The sequence below is a fragment of the Canis lupus genome, chromosome 22, assembly GCF_048164855.1.
Source record: "Canis lupus baileyi chromosome 22, mCanLup2.hap1, whole genome shotgun sequence".
NCBI lineage: Eukaryota > Metazoa > Chordata > Mammalia > Carnivora > Canidae > Canis > Canis lupus.
The window spans coordinates 7,660,061-7,684,142 of NC_132859.1; the positions used below are offsets into that span (position 1 = coordinate 7,660,061).

Sequence of the window (24,082 nt, forward strand, 5' to 3'; positions counted from 1 at the left end):
TGAACGCTGTGTGATCAACACAGGACAGGAAGTATGGTCGTATTTTTTTTTTTTTAATTGTAAAATATAACAACACTTCGGGAGAGGGTATAAAACTACAGGAAAGATTTATAAATAATTGAAAGTGAGTGCCACTGTCATGATTATTGGCCTCCTAAAGCCTCCTATGTGCCCCTCACTGATTAACATTCCTTTCCTCATTTGGGGACAACTTCATGGGTGTGTGAGCTGGGCAGTCACATGGGACTCCATGCTTAGACGTGTCTGAGGCTTGGTTTAATGTTCTGTAGCTCCCGTCTCGAAACTCTACAGTCTTTGAACAAATGATGCTGCTTTTTGCACGGGGTGCTATAAATTAGGTAGCTGATCCTATCTTTACCTCTTGAAGGAACTATTATCCTAACTTTTGTGAAGATGATTTTCTTGCTTTTCTCTGTCATTTCACCAACTATGTGAACCTCTAGAGCTCTTTCATCCCAGTGTACGCTCAGACATACTGTCCTGCTATAAGGCCTACCAGTCCTATGATTCCTGGTTCAAAGCCGCCAGAGATGCCCTGTCTGTTTCATTATTCTCCCAATACATTTTACTTGGCTTAGATTTGCCAAGATAGGGACACCTGGGTGGCTCAGTGGCTGAACTTCTGCCTTTGGCTCAGGGCATGATCCTGGAGTCCTGGGATCCAGTCCCATGTCGAGCTCCCGGCGTGGAACCTACTTTTATAGATTTGATATTTATTTAAAAATCCAGCTGATACTCTGCTTGACAGATTCAAATGTCACTTTCTTCTAGAAAATAAGAAATTGTGAAAGCATTTACCCATATTTAGGAAAATATCATCTTCAGGACAGGCCATGAAGCCCAAAGTACCTGCCAAAGACACTTCACTTTTTTCATTTTTGGAAAAATTACTTCAGTTTGCTGATGGATCATTAATGTCTTGGAGAACTTGTTCTTGCAACATGTGGCTGAGATAGGACTCCAAATCTCTGGTGATATGTGCGTCTCTAGCCCCCCCACCCCCATCACTCTCAGTGATTTGTGCAGGGAAAGGCACGTGACCTAAAAAGAACCAATAATAATCTTCTCCAGGAGTGTTCTGTGTGACCTATCAGGGAAGTTGATCTCTGGTCTTTGGAGATCCTGGAAAGATAGATGCTTAGGGCTGCCAAGGTGTGGAATCTGAGGCCAACACACAAAAGATGGTGAGCAGACACCACGAAGCAGTAAAAGCTATGAGGTCCTTGGGGGTTGGTAGTTGATTGTGGCAGAGCAATTGTGGCAGAGCAATTCTGCCAGAGCAGAGCAATTCTGGCTGCCAGGCTGCTCTGAGCCTCTGGGGTTGCTGTGGTGTCTACAGGAACACTTAGGTGCTCCACGAAGCTGTCAGGATGGTTTCCTCTGCTTCCTTACTTCCTGGTATGTCCTAAAATAAGCTTCTAACACCTCTAGCCTCGGCATTGGCGCCTATAATGAGATGTGTTTACAAACCCTGGACCTGGTCATTTGATTGGAGACCCTGAAAAGAAACCTTCTGCAGACTCCCTTTGTGTGGCCAACCCCAGTGCTTACTAACTAGAGAGGGTCTTTGTGCTCAGGGCCTGCAGCTGAGGGAGGGGAGAACAGCTCAAAGCCAGCAACGTCCTGATGCAGGGCAGCTAGCAAGAGTGGCCCACAACACAGGGCCACTGACCTGAGGAGTCCTGACTTTTCTCTTCATCTCTAGCATACTTAGGCGATTCGAACCCCTTCACCTGGGTTAAGGCTGGCCTCCCTGCTTGCAGTTTGGTTCCCTTTAACTCCACAGAGAAGCCAGAGCAGAGCTTATACAATCAATGTTAGAGTGGCTACCCATTGCTCTCAGGATATGGCCCTACATTCTTAGTATGATATTGAGATTGTTTATGATCTTGGCCCTTACTCCCCCAGGTTTGTTCCCACTACACTTTTCCCACCTCCACCCCATAGCTTATATTCTCTGCTCCAGAGTCTCTCTCTTCCCTAAATCAACTCTTTTGCCTTCTCATCACTTTTTGTTGTAGGCTCCACACCATGCATGAAGGAAACCAATACAGGGCTCAAACTCACAACCTTGACATCAAGACCTGAGCTGAGATCAAGAGTGGGACATTCAACCAAAGGAGCCACCCAGGTGCCCCTGCCTTCTCTCCTTTTACACAAGTTTCCTTGCTTCTTCCCTCTGCTTTCTCCTACTCTTCTTGAAAATTTTAGCTGAAATGTCTCTTCCTCCAGATTTTCCCTGAGCCCCAAAGACTGGGGTTCATAATCATGCACTGTGTAGAGTTTTTTGTTTTAATTAGAATGACCCTTTAACTTGTCTGTACCTAAGTAGACTGTAAGTTCTTGAGGGTGACGGGCTTACAGTTGGTGCACAAATGCATGTACAAGATTAGAAGGAACATGGAACACTTCTGTTCTTGCAGAGCCAAAGCCCAAGGTTATGGTGTGGGTAAAGGGAGATCAGAGGATTTCACTAGCAGCTGGGACAAAATGTGGGCAAGGGTCCCAACCACTGGTTTAATAAGATTACTAGAAACCATGAATTACCTGGTCAACTACCACCTGAATCAGTTTCATTTAAGGCAATCCAGCAATCCCATCCATCTTCTTTTCTTGAGTATTTTGACTGGCAGAGACTAATTGCCCTTCCTAGCCAGTTGATACTTAAATGACAAATTGCTTATTTCATCATTTCTAATAAAAGCCAAAGACAAGCAAAAACAAAACAAGACAAAACAAAACAAAACGTAACAAAAATCACAAACTAGGATGCCTAGTGAGCTATCTAGAATCCTGGCTTGGGAGCCCATTATTGAAATTGGCTGGTAGAAGGATGAAGTGCAAATGCTTAAGCAGATTCCTTCTATTTTATCAGAATTTAAAGAAAGAAGAAAACCACCTCTCGTCTGGCCAAAATGGGAAGAGTTGATATGTGGATGACAGTATATCTTGATCACAAAGGAATGATGGTTTGATTTTGCCTTTTAAAAGATTTGGGGCACCTGTGTAGCTCAGTCAGGTGACTGACTCCTCATCAGCTCTGATCATGATCTCAGACCTCAGGATCATGAGATTGAGCCCCATGTTGGGCCCCGAGCTCAGTGCAGCCCCTCTCTCATTTGTGTGCATAAATTAATTAATTAATTAATTAATTTTTAAAAGGAAATTTATTTAAGATGTATTTATTTATTCATGAGAGAGAGGGGGGCAGAGACACAGGCAGAGGGAGAAGCAGGCTCCCCAGAGGGAGACTGATACGGGACTCGAGCCAGGACCCCAGATCACGCCTCAAGCCAAGGGCAGATGCCCAACTGCTGAGCCACCCAGGCCTTTCTTTGGATATAAGCAAGCAGATGCTGGAAGGCAACATCTTGTGGTTGAGAGAGCACTAAACGGACAATAAGATCCTGATTAAGTCACCTGACTTCTGGGATCCCTGGGTGGCGCAGCGGTTTGGCGCCTGCCTTTGGCCCGGGGCGTGATCCTGGAGACCCGGGATCGAATCCCACATCAGGCTCCCGGTGCATGGAGCCTGCTTCTCCCTCTGCCTGTGTCTCTGCCCCTCTCTCTCTCTGTGTGACTATCATAAATAAAAATTAAAAAAAAAAAAAAGTCACCTGACTTCTCAGAGCCCCAGTTTCTTTATCTGTAAAATGGGAATAATGAGGACAATCGAGCTTTCCTGTCTGCTGAGAGAAGTCTCAGGAGAGAGTGTTTTATTTTATTTTATTTTATTTTATTTTATTTTTTATTTTATTTTTATTTTTTTTAGGAGAGAGTGTTTTAAAAACTTAAGAACTGCTTCATAAAAGCCAGAGCCCTCTGTAAATGCACAGCAGCTTTAACTGCCTATCACGGCCAACATGAGAAACAAAGCCAAGAAACTGAGTCAGTAAGCATTAGATTTGGAAAAGTGTTTCAGAACAAAAGTCATGACATCATACTTCATGGGGAAGCAAAGAAATCACATTTTCTTTGTTCAAATTAATTGTGCTATATGATTTTGGGGCATCCCAGGCAGTTTTATACAATATCATGTTGTGTTTAATGCTCTTTGTTCATCAATTTAAATCAATTAGTTGCGGCAAGAGTCACAGGAACTGAGGCTCCTCTTTCTGTTCAGCACAGAGAGGGGACGCCAAAGGAATGTTCAAGAATGTATTTTTGTTTGGGTCTCAAGTAGAGATGGCCATTGGTACCAGTTAGGGCTGGACTGAGGATAATCACAGGACACGCACAGAGCTACAACCCTTCGCCATAGCAGACATCAGCATTCAAACACAGCATCTTTCCCTCCTTAAGCCTAGAGATGGCCTCAGAACCCTTCCTAACTCAGTGGGAACTTGATCAGATCAGGGTGAAATCCATCCGTCGTGCCTGCTCTAGATCAGAAGCACGACTCTTCATAATCAAAGTGCGAAACAGGTATTAGGTGATGCCCAAATTCCATATTGAGAAAATTAAAGCAACAACTTACGGGTTTGTGACTTATTCTTTCATTTTCAGACCACTTATTGGTTGCACTTAATTCTAGGGAAAGCAAACAAGTTCGCAGGGTTCAACCAAAATGCCTGGGTTGTAATTCCACAGAAGTTCCCCTCCCTTCATCCAGCCATACAGGATATTTGATCCTTCTAGTGCCATTAGCTGTTGGCTTCAAACAACTGTGAAGAAGAGGAGGAAACCTGACACTTGAGCTGGATGATGTTTATACAGATGCAGCTTCTTCCTTGGCATATTTGGTTAGGAAGAGCTCAATGAGCTAGAGGCTGAATCTCAGGAATGTGTAAATAAAGTGACATTGACACAGACCTTTAGGAACACTTACAAGCCCCATTCTAACCCCACTTAGAGCAGAAGTTCTTAATCTTTATTGGGCATGAACCCCTTTGGCAGTCTGGTGAAGTTAATGGACCCATCTCAGAATATGGATCTTTAAATAAAACTTCTAAAAGAAAATACATTGGTTTATAAAGAAATCTGATTATATTGAAATACAGTTATTGGGATATTCTTTTAAATCTGTGAAATAATAGGGGTGTCTGGGTGGCTCAGTGGTTGAGCGTCTGCCTTTGGCTCAGGTTGTGATCCTGGGGTCCTGGAATGGAGTCCAACATCAGTCTCCCCAAAGGGAGCCTGCTTCTCCCTCTGCCTAGGTCTCTGCCTATGTTTCTGTATCTCTCGTGAATAAATAAATCTTTTTAAAAAAATCTCATATAATAACATATATGCTTCTTTATTAAACATGAAATAACTAGGTCTTACTGCAGGTTGAATAACTACCATAATTCTGGAGTAGAGATGAGGGCAAATATTTTGAGATATCTGGGACAAGTGTCATGGTCTATAAAATTATCTGTGATTTCTACTGGTGACTAAATCACAGGTACTGACTGATAATACTACGTGGTTTGGGACCACATTTAAAGGAGAAAAGTTATCATATTTCAGAAAGAGTTTACTACAAATAAAGATGGATTTTTGTTCCTCACATCCAACTAATTCACGAGCCCTCTGAATTGTGTCCTAGGATCCCAGTGACAAACCTCCCACTTAGGCAAGTTTGGCCTTGGGGATCTCAGGGCCTGGGAGGGGCAGCAGTCTTTACTTCTAGTACTTCACTTAGAGAATCCTTCATGCAAAAGGAAACAGTTCTATGCGGATTGATTTGCTTTGGTGTGTGACTGCCAGGCTCTTCTCAAAAAGAGAATCTTCTGGACTTCCAGAGCTTTGCCCCAACCCCACAAGGGTCACACACAGCTTAAACACATTCTCTGGCATAGAAACTGTGTGGGTGTGCGGAAGTGGGGGCTTAAGCAGGTTAAGTGACCTGACCTCCAGAACGAAACAATGAGCAAAGCCCTCAAACCCTGCAGCCTCTGAGTTCCAGAGGCAGGATAAAGTTCTGTGACTTATGGTCATTTTCTATCCCTGGCAGGTTGAGACCCTAAAGACGTAGATGACCCTCTAAGCCCACGTGGTGTTGGTGCAAAGTGCTCTAACGGTAGATCATTGAAGCATTGTAGTGCTAGATACTTCTGTTTTGTGGTTGGTTTTATACTAGATCCAGTGAAATCATGGATGTATGGGTGAGCTGGGGAAATGAGGAAGAGAAGACAGTTTAGAAAATATTACCTCTTGGTACAATAGCCTCTGACACAGTTATAATTTAAATTCACGTTAGAATTTAGATGATATTCCTTTTTTAAAAAAAGATTTTATTTATTCATGAGAGAAACACACAGAGGAGAGAGAGAGAGGCAGAGACAAAGGCAGAGAGAGAAGCAGGCTCCCCACGGGGAGCCTGATGTGGGACTTGATCCCAGGACCCTCGGATCAGGCCCTGAGCTAAAGGCAGCTGCTCAACCACTGAGCCACCCAGGCGTTCCTAGATGACAGTCTTTATGTCAGCATTAAAGTTGATTAACGATTTATTTTAATTGCAATATCACCTTTTTAATTTATCCATAGGTGACCACAAAGAGGCTCACTTGAATTAAATAATTAAGTAATTCATAAAATAATTAATAAAAATAACTCCCGAGAGTAAATCAAATAAACCATCTTTTTCCAACAATAGGGAAGCCCGCCAACAAGTCCAGTACGCCTAATATACCACTTTACTATGACTCTCTATGTGGGTATTATTCCTGAGGCCAGTTGCAGAGAGGATTTTCTGGGGCACCTCACTTTCTCCTGGACTTAGGCAATTGCGAGGAGTGAAGGGAATGAGCAAAGACCACTCTCTAGGACTTCTTGGAAGATCTTTGTCTTTTGATTCAGTTGCTTTTTCTCCCACTGGAAAAAAAAAATTACCCAAGTAATACATGCTCATGTAAAAATGTAAATAACGCACGAGTGAATTAAACAAAAGTTAGTCCCTTTTCCTTTGTCATCCTCCAACCTCTCAGCTTCTGGGGAGGAGGGTGTTTCTTTCTAGAACGTTTTTCTATGGGTTTGTATATGTGTAGGTACATAAATACACAGAAAATCCACAAATGCAAATAAAATACATACCACTTTACATAAAGGGCACATGTTATAATTATATGCATTTTTCTTTTACTTGCTTTTTAAATTAACAGTGTTTGTCAGATATCCGTGTTTGCACGAGTAGATCTATCTTATCCTTTGTAATGACTGCAGACTGCCCATAGATAGCTTGGTGCACCATATTTGAACTATTTCTCTACACGTGGACATTCATGTCGTTTGCAGGTTGGGTTTCTGTTGGTTTTCTTACTAGTGGGAACCGTACTCCAACATTATCCTACCTCCTTTAAGCCACTAAAAACCATCCTTCAGTGTGTCCTTGCTCTCTCTCTCTGCAGGAATCAGAGCCGGGTGGGAAGCAAAAGCAGAGGATGCAATCATTTTTCTTCCCCGTTGATTTCTTCCCTTCCAGCTACCACCTGACTTCCATGCAATGAGCACAAGGAGAGCTCCCCCTGCTGGGAATGCCCTTCCCTTCCTCCCTCTCACCTGGGTGACTGTTCTCACCCCGCAGCCTGACCTCACATTTATCTTCCCAGGCCCTGCCCCACCCCCGTTGTAAGTCAAGGGCCCCCCCTCCCAGCACCCATGGCTCTTTCTGCATCCCAGATCATTGTAGCGTCACCTGCCTTACACCGGGCCCGTGGGGAGAGGGAAGGGACCCCACTGTGTTCACCATGTGTCCCCAGCTTCTAGTACCTCGAGCAGGTTGCCCCATGACACACTGGTGACCCCAGGGAAGGGCCTCCAGGTGCTCGCAGCTCCTCCCACCGTGTACACTTGGTCGCGTTACTTTTAAATCTGTGTCGAAGCCAATAACACTAGATTATGAATCATTTGGATAGCATCGGAGATGGAACAAGGTGTACAGCCTAAGAATAGCGTCGCAGAAAGTTAAAATAACACACATGTCGCCGGCTTGGGCCAGTCCCTGGCCTGGCCTTCCCCACACTCCTCACAGCCACGGGGATCACTCTGATCTTGGCAGCAGGCTCCAACAGACTGAAAAAGAGCAATACCTGTTCTGCAGTTTCTATTTTTAATTTCTATTAGCATTTTTTCCCGGGGCCCGGCCTGCTATCAGGCAGGTGGCTCTGATAGAACCGGTTGGGTCATTCTCTTTCCAGTTGCAGCCCTGCCCAAGCTGCCGGGGTCCGAAGGGCTTCCCCACACCACGTTCCTAACTATGTAAGGCAGAGGAGGACCGTGTGAGACCCTGGGGTGCCCAGGTGGCTCAGTGGTTGGGTGTCTGCCTTCAGCTCAGCTCGTGATCCCGGGGTCCTGGGATCGAGTCCCTCATCAGGGAGCCAGCCTGCTTCTCCCTCTGCCTCTCTCTGTCTCTCATGAATAAATAAACAAAAGCTTTTTTTTTTTTTTTTTTTTAAAGTATAAGCTCCTTGCACCCGCTGTGAGCCTGCTGGGCCCAGAGGGGCCTGCATGTCTCCAGCCTGCTTGACCCGGGAGGGCAGAGCAGGCAAAGAGCGGAGGCAGAGAGCACGGACGGGCTGGAGAGGGAGTCCATCTGAGCCACCAAGTGGGTCAGACCCCAGAGCTGAGGCTGGCATTTTGAGTTCTAAAACCCTAGGCTGTGTGGTGAGTAGGAGAGCCAGAGTGGTGTGGGGTGGAGGCCGGGAGGACAGCATCCCACGTGAAACAGCGCAGGCCAGCACCACCCTTCTACCCCATTGCAGCTCCCTAACTCCACCCACATAGGAGTTCTGGGGTGACTGGCGACTGGCCACGATTTCCCACTGTGGCTTACACAGCTGGCCAGGAGTAAACCCTGTTATCAGGACGGTGGCCCCAACAGTGGGGGAGGAGGAGGAGGCGTGAGCCGAGGAGGTGGTGGAAGGAGCCGTGTGGCCTGCATCTTCCTTCTCTCCTTCCTTCAACAGAGAAGCAAACTGGTGCCCAGAAGCAGGTCAGGCCCCAGGCACTCGGCTGGTAAACCAGTGAGAAACCTCCACGCTAGTCTCTGCTCTTTCCTATGTCCCACATTTTTGTGAAGGTAGAACGGGCACCTGCCCCCCTTCTGGGATACCCTACGTCTAGGGGACGGATGTACTGCGGCTAACACGCCTCCGGCACCGCACTCGCCAATGCCTCGTGTTACAGGAGTTTTACTCTTTGACCTCCAGCTGGGTTCTCCAAGGGCAAATGTCCCCGGGAGAAGCAACAGAATCTCATTTAATTTTATTAAATCTCTTCTGTGAAGCAGATTGAGCTAAGTGAGTTGTAGACTAAATAAAGCCCCGGGGGGAGAGATGAGAGTGTGTGTTCCAACGCTCCAGAGGGAATACAGATGCCCAAGGGAAGAGATGCTTCTAGACTCACATTTTGCCCAGAGACTGGTCTGACATCGGGGACTCTCCCCCTGGGAGAGTGTGATGGTCACTCTGGCCACGGGGCGTAATACGGAGTCACCATAGTTGGTGTCTTGGGCTGGCCCCACCTGCGACTGTCAACTCCCGCTGACCCAGATGCTTCCTGGCAGCCCACGGGAAGGGGAGTCCTTGCTGATCAGCACACTCGTCCTCTGAAGTGGAAGATGGCCAAGGAGATGGGTCAGCAGCTCTGCTTGATGGCAGAAGGTCGGGGAGTCGCCTTTGAGCAAGGTGTATGTCGAGCCCGTAGCTCATTTCTGGGCTCCTGAAGTCACCTGCCCGTTCTCAGGCAGTCAAGGAGGAGCCCCTTCTCCTCCCTCACAGGTGGACATACAAGGTCATTGCTTTGCTCCAAAAGCAGGGGCGCCTCCAAACCCTGACAACTGCCCCCATTCTGGTGTCTCTACAGTTAACAGTTATTTTAGGTTCCTTCTAAGCTTTGTCAAGTCTCCATGTTTCTCCTTAAGTTAGGGAAGCCCAGGATGGACAATAAGGAATATGGTTCTATTGCTGCTGGGCATGCTGGGAGGATTGTTTAGAGAGTCTGGCCCCCTCTTTTTTCTTCGAGTCCCTTGTGAGGATGAATAAAAGAGTAATGTATCCAAAGCTCTCTGAGCTCCTTGGGGAGAGGGATTATGAATGCCCAGATTCTGTGGTTATCCAGGGCATTTAATAATATACTAACAGCTAGACTTTCCCCTCCTTGACAGAATTTGATTACATGAGTCTCCCAAAGGTCTCCTCTGAAATAGAATTTTCTAAAAGTCAACAAAAGTGGAAAACATTGCAGTCTTCCAATAATGACTGACCCCAGGCAAGGTTCTGCTAAGTCTGGGGGAGGGGCTGCATTTCCTATGGGACAGGCAAGATTCTTCCTCTCTGGAAAGTCTGGAAGACTGGAGCCGTAATGGAAAACACAAGAGCAAGTTTGACTACTGAGACTTAATAAGGCCTGACATTTCTATGCCTAATCCTCATATATATTCCATTATGGTGATTTCTCAGGACAGACCACTCAGACGAGGCCCTCTTTATGTATGTGGGGGGCAGGGGGGAAGGGGGAGGACACAAGGCAAGTGGTGAGGGAGGAGAAACTATAATCGCTATAAAAATGAGAACAATGACCCATAATCCCAACAAAATTTCTGGAAAAGCCAGCCCTGACTTCCCTCTTTCTCAAAACATTCTCCCTTTACATTATATGCCAGCCTTCCGCAACATCCTAAACTGTTCACACATGCTTAAAATACGATATCCAATGGGAAGCTCAACATCTTAGAAATAGAGACACGAAATAACATCATGAAAAGCTGGGGGAAGGAAGGCTTGGGAAGTCCACTCTTTCTAAAATATCTGAGCCTCCTCGGCCTGGACAGGGGAGGAGTTCAGAAGCCAGCTGTGCAGCTTCTCTCTGCAGCTGCTCAGACATCCTTTAGTGGCTCTGGAGGTAAAAGTAAATAAATAAATTAAATAAACCGGCTAACTGGCTTCACAAAAACTCAGCAGCTCCCATCCGTGACTGTTGGGACGCACAGAGAATCGGGATCGTATCCACACCTGCCCAATCAATGAAAGATTACACGTCTCTTGTAAAGGTTGCAGTACCATCTACCCTCGAACAGAATGAGTAATTTTGTGCTATTTTTGGATGGCGTGGTTCTTTAAAACAAAATGATAAATTAAAGTGGCCTCGGTAATGCAGCAAAAATGTTAAGCTGTTTTAAGGCAAATGGAAAATGTGGTCTTCGTGTACAAAGAAGGAGTCAGCAGATGGAAAGGTTTGGAGTCGGCTCTCCACTGAGTTCAAAAGAATTTCAGCCAGTCGGTCTGGTATTAAACTCTGGAAACTATGCTGTGCCCAGAGTTGTGCCTGGGCAAGAGGCGTTATTAAAGAGATTTTTTTCTTTCTTCTGAGATTCCCTGAGGGTAGGCACATCGTCTGTTTTTTTCCATGATAACACGACCCTGACTTGCCTAGCCACCTTAACATCCCACCTTCTACAGTTTTCCCAGAATACTCAAATGCCTGGTTTTGGTCACGGGAGGCATGCATCACCTCTTCCCATGCTCTCCAAATCCAGGCCCTATTTGTCTATGGTTCCCTTAGCTAAATCCTCCATCCCACACAACTCCAAAGGTCCAACATAAATCCCCTATCGTTCCTTAATGACTTTGGCCTTTGCTAGCTCCTCCTTCTTTCCTCTCCTATTGCACTTAGGGTTCGACCACAAGGGGGGACTTAGCTGAGCAGCCACGAGAGGGGAACATCCAGGAAAGGCCTGAGCAAAGGCAAAGTGTGTGTGCTGCAGTGATGCTGGAGGTGGGAGAGAACAGGAGAAAATGAGAGGAGCAGGAAGGAGGAAGAAGATAGATCCCAGTTTAAATCCAGGTCCCTCCATGCCCAAGCTGGGTAATTAGGGGCAAATGATGTCCCGGAGCCTTGGGTTCCTCTGTAAGACACATAAATCATTTCAAGTTAAACCCATCGAACCCAAATCAAAGAGGTGCACTGGGGTGAGGAGGGTATGAATATGAAGTGAAGGGAGTTTCAGGAAAGCTTTTTGAATTAGGGGCTCCTCAGCGATCCCCTCTGCAACACCGAGTTCTTTTTTTGTTGCTGTATCAGTTTAAGCCTGGAGAGGTGTATGTATGTGTGGGTATCTGGCTCCCTCACTAGGCTGTATGCTCCCTGGACAGGCATGTGGGATTTCCCTCACTGTCGTATCCCCAGGGCCAAGCCCAGCGCCTCAATAACTATGTGTGGGATAAACAAATGAGTCCACCCCCAATGAGCTAGTATGTTAAAAAGCGCTTTAGAAAGAGTGTTCTGGGCAATGGTGTGCTGTGTAGATGAGAGAGAAGAGGTGCTCAGAACCTTCTGAACTTGAGAAATGTCCAGCATTTGCTGTTGCATTTTATTTCTTGCCAATGAGGGCACCCCTCTCCTCAGTCCTAGTAATGGTTTCTGCTCTCTATACTTACCCCCAAGGATCTTCCAAGGGACCCCTCCATGCAGAATTAACTTCACCGTGTTTGGTGTATCTTAACCATGTGATGTATCTTAACAACAAGATTTAGTGTGTGCCTGGTATGTGCTAGACACTATCCTAAGGACTTGACATAGTGTATCAGAGTTCTCCAGAGAAACAGAAACAATAGAATATAGTATAGTTCTAGTTCAAGTTAGGTCTGAAGGCAGGACAAGACTGATGTCCCAGCTTGAAGACGGGCAGAAAGAGAGAGAGAGAAGAGAGAGATCTTCAATGGAGAGGAGGAGATCCACCCCACATTAGGGAAAGCCATCTATCTGCTTTACACAGTTTACTGATTCAAATGTTAATCTCTTCCAGAATGCCCTCAGACACACCCAGAATAACGTTTGACCAAATACCTGGGTACCCTGTGGCTCAGTCAACTTGATTAATAAATTAGCCATTATATATATGTTAACTCAATTAATCCTCACAACAATCTGCTGAAGTAGTAGGACTATTATCCTCATTATTTGAGGGAGTCAGGATTTCAGCCCAGTTGACATTAGCGCCAACAGGTTTAACTAGTACTGGGTACCACCAGGCTTCACCCTCCCTTGGAAAACCATCCTCGGGCTTTCCTTCACACTTGCAAGTGACTTTCATTTCATTTTACCAAACAAGATAACTTAGCAGCATCAAATAAAAATTTAAAAATAGTTTATTATTTTTATCTGTTCCTTTCTGTTCCTCACTCACTTTTACATGTAATTTCAAAAAGAGCCTGGTTTGCCTCAATTTTATCCACAAAGTTAGAAGTGATCTGGCATAGAGTGTCGCCCTTTGCCCTGGTGGCTCAGTGGTTTAGTGTCGCCTTCAGCCCAGGGCGTGATCCTGGAGACCTGGGATCGAGTCCCGCGTCGGGCTCCCAGCAAGGAGCCTGCTTCTCCCTCTGCCTATGCCTCTGCTTCTCTCTTTCTGTGTCTTTCATGAGTAAATAAATTAAAAAAAAAAAAAAGGCTGTTGCCCTTATTTGGCTCTGGTTTGTCATGCGTGATACTAATGATAATAAAATAACACAAAATTATTATTAGTTGTATTAAATTATTATTTACTGACTACTTAATATATAACATGCTCTTGGTTTGTGGTTCAATTTCCTGAACATGAGCCAAAAAAAGTGAATCTGTTAGTTATCACAGAAGACATTTACACTAAATTCTCTTCAGATCAAGGGAATACAAGATATCAAATGTTGGATCTGAGCAATAGGAATACAGGTAATTTTGGGGGCACCTGGGTGGCTCAGTTGGTTAAGCATCCAACTCTTTTTTTTTTAAATTTTATTTATTTATTCATGAGAGAGAGAGAGAGAGAGACAGGCAGAGGGAGAAGCAGGTTCCGTGTAGGAAGCCTGATGTGGGACTCGACCCTGGGTCTCCAGGATCACACCCCGGGCTGAAGGCAGTGCTAAACCGCTGGACCACTGGGGCTGCCCAAGCATCCAACTCTTGATATCAGTTCAGGTCATGATTTCCAGGGTGTGAGATCCAGCCCTGTGATAGGCTTAGTACTGGGCATGGAGCCTGATGAAGATTCTCTCCCTCTGCGCCTCCTCTCCATTCTTAAAAAAAAAAAAAAAAAAAAGAATACAGGTAATTTTCTTTTGGTCTCTCTTTTCTGCCCACCCCCCCTTTTTTTTTTTAACATATCATAATGGAAAATTTTATAATTTACCTTATTTTGTTAATGTTGTGCAATTACAGCACTAATTAAAACAAGATAAAACTGGGCCAGGCTGTTTAAGAACCACTTCCAGTGGCTGCAGGAGCATCAGGGCTGCTCCATATTCCCCCTCCACTTCCAAAGAGCCTTTAGCAGCCTTCCTTATCAGACCTCAGGCCACAACAGAGACAGAACAAATGGTCCCAACATCGACATCCCAATTTATTGATTTCCTCCATGATAGTTATTTAGTGATAGGCCAAAGAACAGAACCCGGGTATCCGGATCCCACTCTCTCATCTGCTAATTATATCCCAAATGAGCCAGCTTCCTGAAGTTTTCTTTTTCTAAGAAGTTTTCCTCAGATGCATTTTCCTGCTTTGTGTTGGGTTCCTGGGTTCATGGCTATAGGAACATAACTGTGGTGATTAGGTGCAAGGGTAGCAAAAACACGGTGTGCCCTCACCCCCTCACCCATGGCTGACATCATTCATGGGTCTGAGAACTCTCTTCCCTGAGCTCAGCTTTTCTTCAGATCCTTCTCAACCCAGCGTCCAGGCAGCCACCACAAAGAGCCACCTCCAGGGATGAGCCTACTTGCTCTGCCTGGACAGGGCATGGGTTCTTTCTCTTCCTTAAACTCGGCCTTGGCTCTGTACCAGTCATGGCTATCAACTTGCACTTCTTTCTCACTCTGCTTGAGAGAACAGATTTTGAAAATGAGTATTCAGGCTAGAAGCTACTTTCATCCCAAAGCCTGTTCCTGAGACAGGAGAGCTAGGGAGTCGCATCCAACCGGTTTATTTTGCCCACTTAGAAAGCCCTTAAATGACCAGGTCAAGCTCACACGGCTGGATTCAGGGCCCAACAGAAACAGCCCCCAGGCAAACCGACTCTTCATCCAGTGCTCTTCAGCACTGCCTATCTGACTCTGGCCTTTATCAGACAGAACAGAGAAAATGTTCCTGGGATCTGACATGTGTAAACACTCCTCCATCACCCTGGCCATGGCCGCTTGCCAAGACAGGATTGAGGCCAGATTTAGTGGGTCCTTCAGCCCGGTGACCTGATGGAAACAATCCCCTGATATAGAACAGAGAGAGCCAGAGAAAAATGTGCTGTCCTACAAAGAACAAAGCCTGCGATGATTCATTCTCCTGATCCTGGTGATTTACCACTGGATGCTGGTCACTCATATGGCTGTCAGCAACTTTGCAGGAATTCTAATCTGAATGCTTGTCCTGGACACATAATTCCCTAGTTATTTCCTCATAGTTCCCAAATGTTCAGAGGTTTCCTGGGAATGCTTTCCTACTTGTCCTCCTAGTACTTTGCAAGAGACCTTTTGAAAATGCCAAACAGTCTGGTGGCCTTGGGTAACTTCCTTAGCTTCCCTGGACCTTAGCTTTCTCATCCTTAAAAATCAGGAATTGGACGAGCTGGCCCTAAAGTCTTATGACAAGACATACTTGAGGAAATCCTTTTAAACAGGAAACATTTGAGTTTTCTCTATCTTGAAACTTGGCCAGTTACCTACCTGTTAATGGGACCAGGTGGATAGGGTGGGCCAGAGCCTGGCTATGGGCATAGCCTCTGGGGAGGGACCCACCCACCATGTCCCCACTCCACTGTCTTTGGTTTCCTGCTGTGCCCCAGGGGATCACTAAAGCTCAAGGCACTAATGATTTATCTCTTGCCAAATTTAGTAAACACTTAGAAAGTGAAAGAAAAGTGAATTATATAAGCACCATGAAGATATTAAGAAAAATCAACATAGCAGGATATGTGTATATACAAAGCGATATGTATATAAGTAAACAAAAATTATGCCATTTTTAAAGGGACAAATTCTAGGTGTTTTTTCCCCCAGGTGTATTAATTCACATCATGTTTTAACTACTTTTTGTTAACCACTTCTCCATTAATGGATATTTAGTTTGCTTCTAGGTGTTGCTATTTCAAAAAAATATATATATTGTACTAAGTAATCTTGTCCATATATTTGACCATTTCTTTAAGAGAGATACATCTAAAAAGCAACAGCTGTTGGGCTTACAGAAATGCACATTTTACATTTGAAAAACTCTGCCAAATTGTCCTTCAATATGGAAATACCATTGGGAATACTCATTTCCCCATGACCTCCTTGGTCTTCCACTGTTCTTTTATATTTGCATTTTCTTCATAACCAGCAAGGGTGAGCACATTTACATGTTCTTTTGGTCATACAGGCTTCTTTCATCCATTGCCTATCTATACCTTTTATTTTTCACTTAAGTTGCCTTTTTTCTTATCAATTTGTAGGAATGTTAAAAAGGTTTTTAATGAGCTCATGTACTCATCACCCAGCTTTGATATTATCAACTCATGGCCCATATATTCTCTCATCCACTCTACCCCATGCATCGATTATTTTGAAGCAAATCCCCAACATCATACCAATTCATCTGTTAATATTTTAAATATTAAAATATTAAATCTAAAATAGTGAATCTAAAAAGTCAAAACTCCTAAAAATATCCACAGTATTATCACAGCCAAAAAGAAAAATAATTTCCTGGGGGCACCTGGGTGGCTCAGTCAGTTGGGCGTCTGCCTTCAACTCAGGTCATGGTCCCAGGTTCCCGGGTTTGAGTCCCACATCAGGCTCTCAGCTCAGTGGGGAGCCTGGTTCTCCCTCTCTCTCTGCTGCTCCCCCTGCTTGTGTTCTCTTGCATGCTCTTGGCCAAATAAATATATAAAATCTTAAAAAAAAAAAAAAGAAAGAAGAGGAATTTCCTTAATATCAAACATCCAGTGTTCATATTTCCTTCACCAGCTCTTGAAAATTACCTCAATGTTATCAAATATCCAGGAAGTTTCCTCCGTTGTCTCATAAATCTTTTTCAACAATTCATTTGAATCTAGATCCAACAATTCATTTGAATCTATATCCAAATAACCTGACTTCAGGTCAGGTTATTTTTCCTTGGAGTTTTCCACAGCCTGGATTTTGCTGATTGCATCTGATGGTGTTATTTGACATGTCCCTGGATCCTGTGTGTTTCTTGAACACTTATATCTAAGGCTTGCTTAGATTTAAGATTGATGTTTTGACAAGAATACCTTATAGGTGTGTTGTGTATTTCCTTTTTTAATTTTTAAAGATTTTATTTATTCATTCATGAGAAACACACAGAATGAGAGGCAGAGACACAGGCAGAGGGAGAAGCAGGCTCCTCACAAGGAGCCCCATGTGGGGACTTGATCCCTGGACCTGGGATCACACCCTGAGCTGAAGGCAGACACTCAATCGCTAAGCCACCCAGGAGTCCCATGTTGTGTATTTCCAATGAGGCCACATGACTCTGGTTGTCTTTATGAGGTTAGCAGTCATTCCTGATCACATTGGTCTGGGTCCACCCAGGAAACTGAAATCACACAGCCGCGGGGGTAATAGAATTGTTCACTATGATAGGAGAGTAACAATAAAGAGGTATGGTATATAGTATTCAGTATCTAAGTAACTCAGGGAGAAACGAGCTTGGAAGGGGGGGGCGGGTTCCCTAAAGACAGAGGCTCCAACTTAGTTGGAACAGGTCTGGCTGTAGCACAGTCGATGAAGGCAGCTAAGTTCACTGGGCTTCTTGGCCAGACCTAGACCATAGTCACCAGGCAAGCAAGAAAGAACTCATGGATGCAGGCAAGCATGGGTGCAGGGTGCTCCTATGGCTGGACGGCCTGGTGTGCAGCATTCACATCGGGAGGACAGGAGAGAATGAGGTCTCAGGTACAAGGCAGCTGATGCTGGAAAACAGTGCCCAGGAGGAGATGGGGCTCCACTGCCACCAAGAGGCCTGGAGCGCACCGTGTCCACATCACAGGTGCAGAGGCGAAGGTGGTGCCTGGGCCCAGGCTAGGACTCTAAGGTCTCTGAGGGACTGTGCATCCTAAGCACGTGGGTAGGGCAGGGCAGGCACTGTTGAGAGGCCATGCAGCCAGAGCAAGGAAAATAACGTGAACACCCACTGAGAAAAGCCCCCTTTCTCCAGCAAGGTCCCTCCTGTGCCCTCTACTGACAAAGCTCAACATTGCATGCATCATAAGAAACGCTTCAGGAGCCCAGTCCGTTATTACGGAGCAGGTACTGAAGGGTGGCTAGAGGAGGTTATACGTTGATGACTGACACAATGATCGGTAGCTACGTCCTCTATTGCCTTAGGGGTCACGAAATGGCTCAATTTTAATTCTCGCTATCTTCATTTACTAGCTGGAATGCTCCCAGAGGGAGAAACTTTCTAGCTCTCCTGGGTTGTCCTGAGGCACAGCATGTACAAGAACCCGGCTCTTTCTCCACCACTACCGTTTCTCCCCTTGTCACATAGTCTAGGTCCTTAGGGTCCCAGTTTTCTCTGCTCATTCACCTGGGCCAACGCGCACTCCACCTCTGGCTCCCTTGCATCCCCTTCTCTCTCTGGTCCAAGGCCTGACTTCAGGTCAAAGCTCTTTTCATAACACCTCCTGAATCCTGACTCTGCCAATCAATCCATGGAATAGAACAAACAGGAAGTGGAACTTTTCATGCACAAACCACGGAATTGTCGCAAACACCTGATGACATGGGTGCCCTCATCCAGGCTTGGGGTTCCTGAGGCTTAGAGAAGACAGCATGTCCAGGTCCCCCACTTAATGGGCAGAGCTGGGGCCAGCCTTAGGTCTGCTTAACTCAGTCTGGAGAGCTCGCCAGCCTTGGAAAGCTCCCAGCCTCCCGCTCACGTCTCTCCAGGTAACCTCAAATGCACCTGTCTCCTGACTTCTCACCAGTTCTCCCGTTGCTTCCGAACTTCCAGCTCATGAAAAATGTTCTTGCAGGATCATCACTAGAAATGCTCTTCCAGGATCACCTCCTCCAGCACCCAACCTCCTCCAGTCTCTCTAGCTTTCAAGATGCCGTCTGACCTCCACCGTCCTCCTCCCCCCCACCCCAGAAGGGAATGAGGATAGAGGTGAGAACTTCTCTTCCCCAAAGGCGGTTATGCGACTCAGGGGATTGTGAAGAAGGAAATAAACACCACCAAACTTGGCACCGGCATGAAGAGCAGCTCTCTTCATTCTCCACTCTCAGGAAACCACGGGCCAGCTGGGAAGTCCTGGCCATGCCAGCTGCGTAGGGAGCACTGAAAATCCGGCTGCAGTCCTTTCCCTCTCTTCCTTCTCCGGTTCACTTTTCTTCCTCAACAGCACACCTGCCACTTTTCCTTTTCTCCTGAGTCATCTCCTCCACCCCATGGTTATCGCTCCCACATCCTGGTCTTCCTTAGCCCTCTCCCCTGCATTCCTTCCTTTTGGGCCATGGCCCCCTGTCTTCCTCTCTTTCCTTCCTCCTACCCAAGCTTTACTGGCAAAATCAAGCAAAATAACAAAAGAATGGGGAATAAGTAAACAGCTGCCTACCCTCACTTGGAAGTCCCTGGAAGCGGCTTCCTTCACCTCCATTGATAGAGTGTCTGTGTGTTTCAAAGTGGTTGGCCGTCATTCAAGGCCAGTCACAGTGGCCATGGAGTCATTGTGTTGAGATGAAGGTAAATCCAGGCGGTTTCTATTTTTAGATGCAATTGTGTTTCTGGAAAAGGCTGCACATAATAGGAAATCCTGAGTGTGAAGACTGTTTCCTGCCAGTTGAAGCATTGTGGTCTTTGGCTGTTCTGACAATAGCAGAAGTCTTCAAGTAAGTGCACAAAAAGGTGCAGGGGCAGGGTGAGAAAGGAACCCAGGCGCGATGGGCAGAGGAGAAGCAGTTGGGTGTGGAAGATTGGGGAAAGTGGGAATTGCTGGGGGAGGTGATTTAAAACTCTTAAGTGAAAGCAAATAAGTTACAGAATCCTTCCAGAGGATGAAACAAAAAAAAAAAAAAAAAAAGGTGGTTTACCTTATAAATATATCTGTGGAAGTAGGGTCAGCTAGGGCAAGGCATTGTCTGCTCCGTATGTACCGTCATAAAAATGGTCCATGATGAAGTGTCTACCCTACGGATGCTGCTCCATGGTGATAACGGGGACAGTCACAGCGACAAAGGGGTTGGTGACGATGGGGTTGTTGAAAGTTGGCTTATTCAGGCCTAAGAAACGGAAGACCCTTTCTGCTGGGGTTTCTGGATAGTTCTGAAGCAGGGCTTCTCATCCTTAAATACGGATACAAATCACCTGGGATCTCATTAGAAACAGATGCGGATTCAGTGCTTGGGATGAGCCCGAGGTTCTGCATTTCTAACAATTCCCAGGTCAGTTCTGCTCGGTGATCACTATGTCCGCCTTGTTTGGGACCAGGAGAACATGCATGGAAACGCATCTTCAGAGAGTTGAGTCAGGGTTAGGGGGTCGGAAATAAGGTAGAACTTGATTTGCCTCCCCCCCCCCCTTGAATCAGGACTCGCATCCCAGTGAAGGTATGGTAGGCACCTTCTTTGCCGGATAAGGAGCCCACTAGTTGTGGGGACTGACCCCACCATCGCTGAGCAGCTCCGCAGGGGCGGCCCTGTGCAGGCCAAGACTGGCTGAAGGAGGGTTTAGTTTAGACTTGGGCTCTAGTCATGGGGGGGGGGGGGGTGGGAGTGGGGAGGGGAGGCATTTGCCTGTCGGAGGCAAGGTGGAAGTAATTCCCATCAACCCTCCGAAGGGCTTGCTCAGGACTGCCGGGCCGCGGTGCACCTGCGGGCCAGGTCGGGGCAGCCAGCACGGGACCCTCTCGGCCCACGTAGGAGCAAGTAAGCAGACGCTGGTGTCAGCTGCCAAGTGAGGGATCGCGCGCCCTCACCCAGTTCCTAGAGGGCGGTCGTCAGGGCCTGAGCACACGAGGGCCCCTGCCCCATGCAACGTCCAGTATACTCGGCAGCTCCTCCCCTATGAAGGTTCCTGTGCCCCTTGACCCCGGTGATGACACACCGAGGAAAGAACTCCTAGAGCTCCCCAGGCCCTGAGCTGGAGACCTGCAACAAGGGACCCCAAATGCCACCATGGCCCCTGATCGAAGGGACCACGACAGAACCACGAACTCAGTGGCCCGAGTCAGGCTCCAAATGAGCCCTGGGGCCCCACGTGGACCGTTCCTTCTTCGTTCCAGTTGTTCCTGGAGCTGGGTTCTGGGGCCTGGCAACAACAACAACAACAACTAAAGGCAATTAGGCCGCTCTCCTGAGAGCCACAGACGCTTACTTTATACCAAGTGCCAGCGCAGGTTCCCACTCGGGTCCGATATGCTAATAAAGGAAAGGGGGGGTAGTGCTTCATCCTGATTGGTCAGAAAGGCTGCATCCTGATTGGTTGGGAAAGCTGCATCCTGATTGGTTGGGAGGGGTGCATCCTGATTGGCTGGACAGGCAGCATCCCGATTGCTCGGGAAGGCTGCACCCTGATTGGCTGGAGACGCTGCATCCTGATTGGTCGACATTGGCAGGCAACCCGGGCAGCTCATTGGTGCCTTCAGGAGCCCCGGGTCTTGTTTTAAGCCCGACCTGCGCATGGGGAACACCTCTCGGCCGCAGCCTGCGTGGTTCTGCAAGGCGGGCTCGTAGGCGGCTGGCATTGTTAGGTGGCGGTGTGGGGGTGTGGGGGTGACTGGACGTGATGGACTTCGGTGTCCTTGCGTTCGTTAGCAGGTCAAAGTGCAGATCTTCGTGAAAACCCTAACTGGCAAGACCATCACCCTGGAGGTGGAGCCCAGTGATACCATTGAAAACGTGAAGGCCGAGATCCAGGATAAAGAGGGCATCCCTCCCCCCCCCCCCCCCCCCCCCCCGACCAGTAGAGGCTCATCTTTGCAGGCCAGCAGCTGGAAGAGGGCCGCACTCTTTCTGATTACAACATCCAGAAAGAGTCAACTCTCCACCTGGTTCTTCGTCTGAGGGGTGGCTCTTAATTCTTCAATCTTGAATTCTTAGTGCCCAATGATGGCATTGCTCGGCCTCTAGCCATTTGCCCCAATTTAAGTTTAGAAATTACCAGTTTCAGTAAGAGCTGAATCACTGGTTTTCTCAATAGCTGTTCAAAATGTTAAAGTTTTGTTGCATGGTAGCATAAAAAAAAAAAAAAAAAAAACTAAAGGGGAAGGGATGGGGGGACTGGGGAGCGGGAAGGGGAGGGGGAAGGAAAAAAAAGAAACCCTCTGGTTTGAACACGCGGCATTTGCAGACTCTTGGTTTGTGCGGAACTTGCACGACGACGGCCCAGTTTTGAGCCACTAACGCGAAGCGTTGACCCCAGCGCCGGCACGAGAGGCGCAGTCCCTCGGGGTACACGCAGGGTGGGGTAGTGGCCGGCAGGCAGGCCTGCCCAGGGGCCCGAGGTGGGGTCCGGGGGGGCCGGCCCCCGCTTCCCAGGCCTAAGACTCGACCCTAGTGGTTGATGGAGCTGCAGGAGCAAACGCTGAGGTACCTGGCCTGGGGGAGGCCCTCGTGTCCTCCCCAGGTAACAGGTGTCTGCTCTCCTCGCCAGAGCAGGGGCGCTGTTGCTCCCAGGCCCGTCCCCCCACGTTTCCCATCGCAGGGGCCCTCAGCTCCGCCTAGGAGGCCGCCAAGGCTGTGGCTGCAGCTCCTCTGGTTGTTGCAACGGCCTGCGGCCCATCCTAGGCCTGGTTTGCCTCGGGACTGGCCTCCAGCTGCAGTAGGTGGGGGTGTAGGGACCGGCCTCTAGCTGCGCTAGGTGGGGGTGTAGGGACCGGCCTCCAGCTGCAGTGGCTGGGGGTGTAAAGATGCGGCCTGAGAAGCCTCTGGCTTTCTTCTAGGTTGGTGGTTGGTGACCTGAGTCTGCAGGGTTTTTTCAACCACGAACCAACTCCGGAGTCTCTTGCCGCAGTACCTCTGACGCACAGTGCCAGGGCTATTGCAGAAGCTGCTGCGTCCCCTTCCAGCAGGCTCCATCGCTCACTGCACATCAGTCTTACCAAGCTTATTCACAAGCTGAGAGGAGGCTCTTCTAGAATCTCGAAAGCTCCACATAAGACTAACGGCAGGCATCCTTTACCATCGGGCTGGTGGTGGTTAGTTCCACAACTCCGTTCCAAGGGTCTGCTTCCCAGGAGAACTTCCAGCACCAACTGTCTTCGGTTGAGTTTTTCCTTCCCAGACCCGAGGATTTGGGTGCAAGTAGTGTATTTGTGAGGGGATCCCAGGAAGCACTGGTAGAGATAGGGAAGGGCAGGAAGCCAATGAACGGTATCTAAGCAAGAGCCTTCTGGGGGGACACTGGGCCCTAATCCCACTGGGAAACACTCCAGAACATTCCTCAGTTACTTGCTGCCCAAGGCATGAGAAAGTTGTAGTTACGCACCCACGCCTCCCCTGTCCTTGCCGGAGGGATGCATCTGGGGGCACTAACTCATCGGCATCCAGAAACCGCTCTGCACACAAAGAAAAATCAGGTGTTTACAAAAACAGCTGTTGGTATTTAGAGATGGGGGCCAAGGAGATGCGGGCTGGGCATGTCAGCCTCTGCTACAAACTTGCATCAGAACTGAGCAAGGGTTAAGGGTTACCCCACTCTGGTAGCAATAGCGATATCCCCGAAATTTGACCCAGCCCAAATGGGGATGGTGCTTGGAAAGTCTTGGGGGAAGAGAGACCTGGTCGAGCCCGCGTGATCTTGGTGCTGGACCCACTGGGTAACACGAAGCTCAGGAGTTCCAGTTAGGGTCCAGCACCCTGCCCTGCTGTGTGGGGTGAGTCACCGGGCCGGATCCCACTGAGCCTTCGCACTGGGATGCCAGGAGAGGGGTTCCTCTGACAGACTAGCTGCCGCACCTTGCCACCGGGCCCTCCAGCTACCATTGCCTTGCCCGGTTAGGAAAACCCTTTCAACAGTGACTCCTTGGGTAAGGATTTCAGGCACAAGCTGTAGGAGAGTATTCTGAGAAACCCAGCTTTTTGAAGGGCCAAATTATATTGAAAATAATAGCAGCATCTACCCGGCATCTGCGTGGGGTTTTCAGAGCACGTTCCCGTGTTACAGCTCAGCT

At 47.4% G+C, this 24,082-nt stretch overlaps 2 long non-coding RNA genes across 3 annotated transcripts in view; one reads left to right on the top strand and one right to left on the bottom strand.

The window, feature by feature from the left end:
* Positions 1 to 24,082, top strand: part of LOC140613846 (uncharacterized) — a 41,098-nt gene that overhangs the window by 14,996 nt on the left and 2,020 nt on the right. Inside the window, exon 2 of the long non-coding RNA XR_012014737.1 lies at positions 19,684 to 19,802. This is a non-coding gene — a long non-coding RNA (uncharacterized lncRNA). The remainder of the gene's footprint in view (positions 1 to 19,683; positions 19,803 to 24,082) is intronic.
* On the bottom strand, positions 14,050 to 21,309 carry LOC140613845 (uncharacterized). 2 transcript variants are annotated; one of them, XR_012014736.1, is made up of 3 exons: positions 20,004 to 21,309; positions 19,529 to 19,707; positions 14,050 to 14,789 (listed from the first exon to the last, which is right to left on the bottom strand). It is a non-coding gene; the product is annotated as an uncharacterized lncRNA (long non-coding RNA). The 2 variants fall into 2 exon arrangements; XR_012014735.1 differs by having other exon boundaries at positions 14,050 to 17,881.